A 10,260-nucleotide genomic window follows, 5' to 3' on the forward strand; every position below is an offset into this window, starting at 1 on the left:
ACTGGGAAAATATTCTCAGATTCTGAAGAAATTGAGCAAGAATGCCTAATGGATCAGTGCACAACTAGTAGTGGGCTCTGATACAAGAACCCTTCAACCCTTTCTGGAAATGATAGGGATTGGATACTGCATCTCCAGGGCTCGTCTGGTGGACTGTCCACAACCTATGACTGCCATGCCCACTTCATACCCTGTAGCGTCAGCTGTTCTTGATGCTTTAGGACACAATTGAACATACTTAGAACTTGTGGTGTTCTGATTGGACTAGTTTTGTTTCAAATTCAAAAGATGTAAATGATTATCCATTTTGTACCTTTACCAAATCAATGTGTAGTTCCTTGTAAAGCACAGAGACAGTAGTTGCATTGTTCTAATGCTTCTCCTGTGCATGTTCTGTCCATATGTGGGATCCTGTCATGTTCCCTGGTGGATAGATGCCCCTTTTGACATTTGAGAACATAGACTTAGTACAGAAATGCTTTCCTTAGGTCTGAATGTGTTGACTTTCACTTGAAATCCTGGCTACTCAAAAAGCAGAGATAGACAGGATCACAGTTTGAAGCCAGCCCTATTAATAAAAAAGCTATAGAGACTCACATATCAATTGATTATGTATACACTATGTACATCTCTGATCCCAGTTATGTTAGAGGATCAGGAACCACACAGGAACCTGAGGTCCTGCTAAGAACAGACAAGAAATCAGGAAGGATGTAGGATATGGCTAAATTGCTAGAGTGCTTCTCAAGTAACTAGTAGGCTCTACATTCAAACTCCATCTGTGTCAAAACAGAAGAAGAGAACAAAACTAAAGGAAGGAAGAAGGGTGGGAGAAGGCAAGGAAGGTAAGGAAGGATAGGAGGGAAGAAGGAAGGAAAGAGAGAAGAACAACTCTGAGTGGTGTGTGGAACTGTGTGAGCTGTGGAGCAGTATGAAGAACCTGTGTGTAGGAATGTGGCTTTAATGTGGACTATGGTACTCTTGGTGGTGCTGATCTATGTGGGATGTGTCATTGCAATAGCTATGGAACTGCCTGTGGCTTTTGCAGTTGTGTGTGGAATAAATATTGCATGTGGCATATTGAGCTGTGTATGTGGTGTGGAGTTGTGTTGGGTGTGGAACTGTGCTGGTTGTAGTCTGTCTGTGTCTTGTGGAGCTGTGTTTGTGTGTGTGTGTGTGTGTGTGTGTGTATTAATCTTATGATGAAATATTGGTGATTATTGAACTATGCATGGATTTTAAAGCCTTTGTAGGATGGGGGAGTATGTATGGGGTGTGAATCACTGTGTGTACTGTGTCTCTTTGTGTGTAGTGTTGACCTGTATGTGTAGTGTGGAGATACTTTTGCGATGTGGTGTGTGCAGTGTGGAGTTCTTCCAGTAGTGAAGCTATGACGTTTGTGACCTACAAGTGAGCTATGTAGGGGCACTATTTGTGATATATGGATCTAAGTTTGGTTGTGGACAAAACTTCTTTTCCTGTGATAAAGAGATATATGGTAATGTTTGTAGTGGAGGTGTTTGTGGGATGTGGAGCTATTTGTTGAGTTCTTTGTAGAGTACTTAGTGCTGTAGCATAAAGAGTTGTGTGCATTGTGGGGCTGTGTTTTGGTGTGGAGTTCTGTGTGGTAGATGGAGCTGTGTGTGTGTGTGTGTGTGTGTGTGTGTGTGTGGTGGAGGTGTTGCATTGTAATGGAGAAGTGAATGCTATGGAGCTGTGTGCTATATGCAGAGCTCCATGTTATCTGGACAGTATGTAGGGAAAAGATTTGTGTTGAATATTGGGCTGTGTGTGGGTATGGACCTATGGATTTTATGTTGTGTGTAATTGCATTGGTTGTGGGGCTCTCTGTGGGTGCAAATGCTTGTTTGATGTGGTGCTGTGTAGGAACTGGATCCTTATTTGCGTTGTGTAGCTGTTTGTACTGTGTGAAGATTTATGTGAATTGTATATAAGGACAGCATGTGGCCTGGAGCTATGTGTAGCAGGTAGAGTTGTATGTGTTATATGGAAGTGTGTGGCAATGTGCGGCCACATGTATGAGGTGCGGCTAGGTGATCTGGAGGTGTCTGTGTTGTGTACAGATGTGTGGTCTATGTCAGAGTATGTCTAGTTGCATGTAAGGTATGGAATTGTGTGTGGACTATAGCTCTGTATAATGAGTTGTGATGTGGAGATGTATTGAGCTATGTGTGTGTGTGTGTGTGTGTGTGTGTGTGTGTGTGTGTGTGTGATAAGTGGATGTGTTTGGAGTATTATTTGTTTCCTATTTTATTTTCCTGATTCCTCACTGTGAAATTCAAGACTCCATTGATCTGGTTCCCATTGTAATCTGATCCTTTCACCTGACAATGTAGACCACAATAAACATTTTTTGAATAACTGAAGAAACATGCTATTCTATACTAATTACATGACAAAATTGGCCTCTTGCACATGTTGTTCTACTGAAGCCATTATTTTTGATGTGCAGTATCCAGGATTAATCACATTAGTTAGAATATCAGCACTGAATCACTCATACTTCAGAAAAAAATCATCTCTGTTCCTTTGTCTCCCATATGCTTGGTGTATATATCTCCTTAGGGAAGAGTACCAGTCTCCTGGCATTAGGACTGAGTATGAGTGCTGAGAGGAGCCTCTTGATAAGGAAAACCTGCTAATCCTCTTCCTTCCAATAGGTAAATCAGAGCCAGCTCTCATGACCTACTAAATTACCCAAAGCCTGAGTCAGCCCAGGTATGTACCACCATGCTCAAATATGCCTTTTAGCCTGCAGTTTCTAGCTATCTCTTCCAGTAGCATTTGTATATTTGTCTTCCATTTCTTCTGAAAGTTTCATTTGAATGGTAAAGTATTTGGAACCTACCTAACCTTTGGAACTTCTTTATTTGTCTGTGAAAAACATACCACGGATCCTTCATCAAGGGTAGAGCTAGCTTCTGGGTTCTCAGCAAAAAAAATTATGACAGTTTTTGATATCACTCCATTCTTAGGTAACTTCCTCAGACTTTATCTACATCATTTAGGGAAATACTGCTTTATAATTGATGATGCTTAAAAAGTGTCTGTGTACATGTCACCAATGTTATATTTGCAAGTCTCCTGATTTAAAACTGAGTAGTGTAAGACCAGTCTCCACATAGTGAAGAAGTAATCCATCCACCAGGGACAGCTTGCACAGGGCAATTAAGAATTTATATTTTCAAGCCAGGTACCATGGTTCACGCATGTAATCCTAGCTACTCAGGAGGCTCAGATCTGAGGATCAAGGCTCAAAGCCAGCTCGGGCACAAAAGGACCTTAGACTTTATCTCCAATTAACCTCTAGAAGATGGGAAGTGGGGCTTGGCTCCCAGGTAGGAAGGTGGCCTTGAACTGAAGAGCTCAGGGACAGCACACAGGCCCAGGGTTAGGGTGGTAGCCTTGAGCTGAAGAGCTCAGGGACAGCGCCTGGCCAAGTTCAAGCAACATGACCCACACAAAAAAAGAATTTATGATACCTTATTTTTAAAAGGTTAACCAATTGCTTTAGAATACCTTAATTATCTTTTATATTCAAATTAGGTTCATAAAAGTACAATGGTAAATGTAAAAACATTCAATCCATTCTTGCCAACACTCTTATGTAGCTTGGGAAATGTGTGTCATTTCTGAGTTTGGTATGATCCGCTAATAATCAGTAGTGCTTTGATAGAGCCAGTCAGGCTTGAACGTTAGACTTCTCTTCAGAAAAGGCTTGTAATCAGTAAACTCCTGAAGTTTTCTTGGAGGGAGAGGATATATAGCAGATACTTTCTCTTGCTGCAGGGTTGTTTCTGTTCTCGGGACTCTGCCTGTCATCTTGCCTTTTCAAGCCAGTGACTCTGCCTGCCACTCTGCTGCTCAGAGTCCAGTGATCATCCCTACCATGTGGTTATCCCCACTTCTATAGACATCACAGTACCAGCTATGACAATAAAGCCACACTGACTGAACTGTAAAGGGATGAACTCCTCATTAGGTTATATGGGTATGTCAATTAGCCATTTGACTTTGGGGTGAAGAACCTTACGTTTTGGTTATATTCATAGTTTTCTGGGAAAGGTCATGATATGTCATTCATGCAGATTCATGTCCCTGGATCCTAGCTTTCTTTCCTCTTGTGTGTTGATGCCATATCCTCCCCCTTAAAATGGCTCATGTTAGAGAACAACAATAGGTAGTGATCATATTTCTGTCACATTCTCTTTTTCATATTTATAATTCTTTTCTTATATATTTATATTAAGGTAAATACTGAATAATTGCTTTGGTAAATGACATAATTTGTGTCCTTGAGGGTCTTATTAGGATTAGAGGAAAATGTACATATATGGGAGAGCTTGTACTATTTCCTGAGGTCAGGTGGTATGTAGAGTAGGAGCTGTAACATAGGAATCCTGGAACCCTTTGTATTTTTCATTATTTAAGCTGGAGAAGCCAGCCAAAGGGATGACTTAAGGGAAAAATGAACTTATATTCTTGGATCATTTTCCAGACATCATGAGACTACTTTGCCTTAGTAAGGAATACCCAGGAATGCAATTTCTTAAACTTATACCTGGATTACCTCTTCCTGGTCATCACCTATCAGAGTTGCTAGTACCTCTTCCACAGGAACACACAAGTACCAGCAGATGAACTGGTCCCTCCAGTATACCACTATCAAGGGCACATGGTGTCCATTTCCAGCACAGTGGTCTAAAAAAGTTCGCATCATTCACCACGCATATCACACCCACACGCTTATAGACCTCATCACCTAGAGTAACAAGCACTTCTTCCATGGCTGCCCTCATACATATTTCTTCCCAGATATTGATCAAAGACAGGGATTCCCTCCACCCCCTCACCTGCTGTAACCATATTACCCACTATCTTCAGGAGCTGCTGGACAAATTTCCAATCAGCCTCGGCCAGCTTGTCTCAAAGCTAGGAGAGCCCATGTACTCTCCCTCTCAGTGGCTTCTGCAACTTTACTCTGCTTTTGCCGTAAATGCTTTGAAATTCATCATGGCCTGCTCACCTCAGAGATCCCTAACTCTGCCATCATCTTCCTCATTGTCACGCAGAACCCAGCAGTCTCAATCCTGAGCCCCACAGAGAGCATGCAATCCTCAGTCACCTTGAAGAAGGAGTGAAGACACCACATATGAAGAAGGTTCTGTGTGCCTTCATGGTGTATATGAGGGAGATGAAGGCCAAGATGATCAAGTGGCCAAGGCCACTTTTCCAGAAGGAAAGTACAGCCATTAATCAAATTCTGGGAAGAAGCCAGCACAACCTGACTGGAAAACAGGCCAAGTACAAAGAACTAGACCAGAAGAGTAGAAGCTTCATTCCCAGCTCTACCCAGCCTGGTCAGCTTAGGACAGTTATGGTAAGAAAAAGTAGAGGAAGAGATAAAAGCAGCTGTTACAGACACTGTCAAAACATAAAGTCTAAGAGGGAGCAGGTTCTCAGGCCTCCAAGAGCAAGAAGTCCTTCATGAAACCCTGCAACAGTCCTGCTTCTTCCAAAGGCAGCATGCTGGACTCTCCTGTTACCTCCTCTGCAGGCTTAGCCTAATCAGCTGCCCTGGTTACATCTTACTTGGGCAAGTACAATCCCTCTCCTTCAATAGAAAACCAGAGACTCACACCCTACTGGCTTTCTACACAACTGCATTTCTGTTAGTTAAGCCAGTTCCTCTGTATCAATAGGCCATCATCCTCCCCTTATTTCCTCACCTTTTCCACTACCGTCCATGCCTACCACTCTGCTCACCTCTGCCAGGCTCTTCCCGGCCAAAGTTCATGCTGAGCAGGCCCTTCCTAAGCTACAGGCCTAGTCTCTTTCATTAGTAATAAAGTGTACCCTGTAAGCTGGCTCCCAAAAGCTATCATGTGGTATGCAAGCAATCATGTGAATGACAGTGAGTTGTAATTATTCAGAAAAAAAGAAATTTCATTGGTCAATATTCAGACCATTCATACAGTTTTGTAATGTGACTGGTAACAAGGGCACTGTAGATTTTGTAGATATAAACAGTAGCCAATCTTCAGGCTTTTTTTTTTTACTTTTTTTTGCCAGTCCTGGGGCTTGAACTCAGGGCCTGAGCAATGTCCTTGAGCTTTCTAAATGCTATAACTCTACCACTTGGACCATAGCACCAATTCCAGCTTTTTTCTATGTATGTGGTACCGAGGAATTGAACCCCGGTCTTAGTGCATGCTAGCCAAGCACTCTACCACTAGCCCAAACTCCCAGCCCAGATCTTCAGGTTTTTTAAAAGTACAAAATCATTAGAAGAGAACTGAAAAGTATTTCAGTTATTTCCATTGTGTGTGCTGTGGTGGATGTATCTGGGCAGGAGACACTTTCATACTACCTTTTTACTTTTCTTCATCAGTCTTTGCCAGTCTAAGCTTTGGTCCACAAGGTCATCAGGGCCTTGATCTGTAGCAAGTTGCCTCCTCATTTGAATCCATTCTTCTTCCCTAGTCCATTCTTACCAGGTGCTCAACACTATGGGTTTCTTTTCCTTGTCCTCTGTCCAATGTAAGGCCATGGCCCTGTGTTGAAGACACCTGGGCCTGATTGGTTTCCACCAGTATCCCTTCTCCCATGGCCCATACTGACCAGCCTCCAACTTACAGTAGGGAACTTGGTCCTCTAAGATCATCCTTCTACCCCACAATTTAAAGGCATTTAAGGTGCCTGTAATTTCCTCTATGAAGAAGTTGGTGTTCCTCTCTATTACCAGTTGAGATCTTGCTCTGAGACTCAAAGTAACAGCAGGATCTGTTTCCAGATACTGGATTTAGTCATATGGGTTTGTGCTAATACAATCCCCACGTTTTAAGGTCCTCTGCCCTCTCACCAACACCTCACATGCTTCTTCTGTGTCTTTCTTTTTTTAGGAGCAAATTAGATTTCGAGTTGCTTATTTTCACAAAAGAAAATAAAACTGCATTTGCAAAAATAGATAAAACGAGAAAGTGGAAAGTAAACAAAAAGACCCTCAAATCATACCCTGAAGCTTGTAGAGCTGATTAAAAAAAACTTCAGGAAAGTTTACAAAATAAACACAAAGTCAGTAGATTGTGTGAGTACCAACAATAAATAGGATCAGAGGAAAATCAGGAGCATAATTCTATTCAAAATAGCATCAAAACATCTAGGACTAAATCTTAACCGATTAGATGAAAACTGCTAAAATAAAAATTATGAATTTTTAAAAAGGTTAATTAAAAAAGATACTGGAAGTTGGAAAGACCTCTCATGTTCATGGACTGCCAGATTAACATTATGAAAACGATCTTACTGTTAAAGATGGTCTATAAATTCATTGGAACCCCACCAAAATCCCTATGTCATTCTGTTTTTTGTTGCCAGTCCTGGGCCTTGAATTCAGAGCCTGAGCACTGTCCTTGGGCTTCTTCCTCAAGGCTAGTGCTCTACCACTTGAGCCACAGCACCACTTGTATGTGGTACCAGGGAATCAAACCCGGGTCTTGGTGCATGCTAGGCAAGCACTCTACCACTAGGCCAAACTCCTAGCTCCCCAATATCATTCTTTGCTGACATTAGACATAACCCAGGCTCATTAAAGCACAATTCACAATAGTATGGAAATAGCCAAGAAGCCATTGCCTTATTAGAAAATATGGAGCATGCAAATTGAGTTTCCTGAATGTTAGACAATAGGCTTAAATTTTATAGCTTAGCCTGGTTTTCCTTAGTAGAAAATTTAAGTTATTAATCATGATGAAATTGTGCCAGGTAAAGAATATGTGGAGCAATATGCCAGCATCTCAATGAAGAATTACAATTTATGATAAATAACCAATGTGATGATGGTATTCCCTTTCTCACATCATGAAATAACTGAGATAACCAACTTATAAACTGGCAAGACTTTTTGACTAATAATTATATAGTTTTCAGTCATTGCTGGCTTGGAATGCTGCTTTAGGGCTTGTGGAAAGGAGTAATTCATGGTGGAAGAAGGTGGAAGAAGACACTCACCTTATGGCAGCCAGAAAGCAAAGTCAGGGACAGTTCCAGTATCCTCTTCAAGGGTACACATCCAATGACCTGATTTCCCTTTGCTAGGCCCCAGATCCTCAAAGATCCCCATCCCCTAATAGTCCCCCCGTCTCAGTTACAAGTTTGGATCTTCCCACATAGTTTGTAGGAGACAGTAAAGCTCCAGTGGATAGCCTCAAAAGAGTCGGAGACATTGTCTATGTACTGAACACAGTGTTCAATCACACAGTTTTAGGAAACTTAGGAAAAACATCTGGTTTGGTTGGGTTTACTTAAAGAATGTTCTCATCTATGGGTCAAAAATATGTTGTTTCTATTCTTATTTTTCTGGTCTCACTTTTTTATTGTATTTTATTGATGGGGTTATATAGAGAGGGGTTGTAGTTACATTCATCCGATAGTGGGTACATTGCTTCTTATTTCTAGTCTATGTAGCATTGTATTGAGAGAATTTACATAAAATTAAAGACAAACATCAGTACTATTTCATTCTCAGAAAATTTCCTAATTAATTAAAGCAGAACTGAGGAAGTAAAAAAGCCTCCCATGCTCCTGGATTGGAAGAATTAACATCATGAAAATGGCAATCCTGCCAAGGGCTATCTATAGGTTCAATGCAATACCCATCAATATCCCAATATCATTCTTTAAGGAAACAGAAGAAGCAATCCAACATTTCATACAGAATAATAAAAGACTCCATAGAGCAAAAACAAACCCTAGCAGAAAGAATAGTGCTGGAGGAATATCAATAGCAAACTTCAGACTCTGTTACAGAGCTATTGTAATCAAAACAGCTTGGTACTGGCACAAGAACAGGCCTGAGGACCAATGGAATAGAGCTGAAGACCCAGACCTTTGGCCCACTAATCTTTGATAAGGGAGCCAAAAAAATGAATGGAAGAAAGATAGCCTCTTCAACAAGTGGTGCTGGCAGAACTGGTTAAGCACCTATAGAAAGCTAAAGTTGGGTCCTTCTATGACACCCTGCACCAGAATTAATTCCAAATGCATCAAAGACCTTGAGGTAAAGGCAGGTACCCTGAAAACGTTACAAGGAAGAATAGGAGATGCACGAGAACTACTTGTCACAGGTTGAAAATTTCTTAATAAATACCAAGAAACACAACAAACTAAAGAAAGTTTGGACAAATGGGACTGCATTAAACTGCAGAGCTTCTGTATGGCAAAGGACGTGGCTAGAAAGATAAATAGAAAGCCCACAGAGTAGGAGAAGATCTTCACTAGCCATACAACAGATAAGGGCCTCATATCTAAAAAGTACTTACAGCTCAAAAAATTGAATCGCTCAAAAACAAATCCTCAAAGAAACAACCATCCCATTAAAAGGTGGGCTAAAGATTTAAAGAGATACTTCTCTGAAGAGGAAATAAGAATGGCTTAAAGATACATAAAGAAATATTTGATATTTCTGGCCATAAAAGAAATGCAAATCAAAACAACTCTAAGATTCCACCTCACTCCAGTTAGAATGGCCATGATCAAGAAATCTAATAACAACAGATGCTGGTGGGGATGTGGCCAGAAGGGATCACTACTGCATTCTTGGTGAGAGTGTAAACTCATTCAATCACTCTGGAAAGCAGTATAGCAGTGCCTCAAAAGACTAAATATAGAGCTCCCCGATGACCCAGCAATCCCACTCCTTGAAATTTACCCAGGGTACAGAAACAAGGACATACTAGCACAACTAGCATTATTTACCATAACAAAGATATGAAACCAACCCAGATGCCCCTCAGTAGATGAATGGATCAAGAAGATGTGGTACTTATACACAATGGAATTCTATGCTGCCATAAGAAAGAATGACATTGCCCCATTCATAAGGAAATGGAAAGACTTGGAAAAAAATCATATTAACTGAAGTAAGCCAAATGCAAGGGAACATAGACTCCATGGTTTCCCTCATTTGTAATAATTAGTACACATCTAGGACTCTCCTAGCAGAGGGTCACAATAGCTCAAAAACTATGCACATAAGGTCATATAGGATGAGACCAAATGAAATGAGTGAACTCCAGGATATGGAAACAAGAGGTTTATCTTTGTGTTGTTCTTAACGTACTATGTTATTTCTTTTCTCTCTTTTTCCACTTATGGTTAATCTCAAGTGGTTACTGTATCTGACTTTGTTACCTGGTATATTGTATATGTTTATTTGTTTATTTGAAATAGGGAAGGGAA

General features: G+C 40.8%; 1 pseudogene; it reads left to right on the top strand.

Annotated features, from left to right (window-relative positions):
- Positions 1–4,886: 4,886 nt before the first annotated feature.
- LOC150040784 (transcription factor 7-like 1 pseudogene) lies at positions 4,887–5,884 on the top strand (annotated as a pseudogene).
- Positions 5,885–10,260: the final 4,376 nt, after the last annotated feature.

This window comes from Megascapheus bottae, chromosome X (genome assembly GCF_031878675.1).
Source record: "Megascapheus bottae isolate mThoBot1 chromosome X, mThoBot2.hap1, whole genome shotgun sequence".
In the NCBI taxonomy this organism is placed as follows: Eukaryota; Metazoa; Chordata; class Mammalia; order Rodentia; family Geomyidae; genus Megascapheus; species Megascapheus bottae.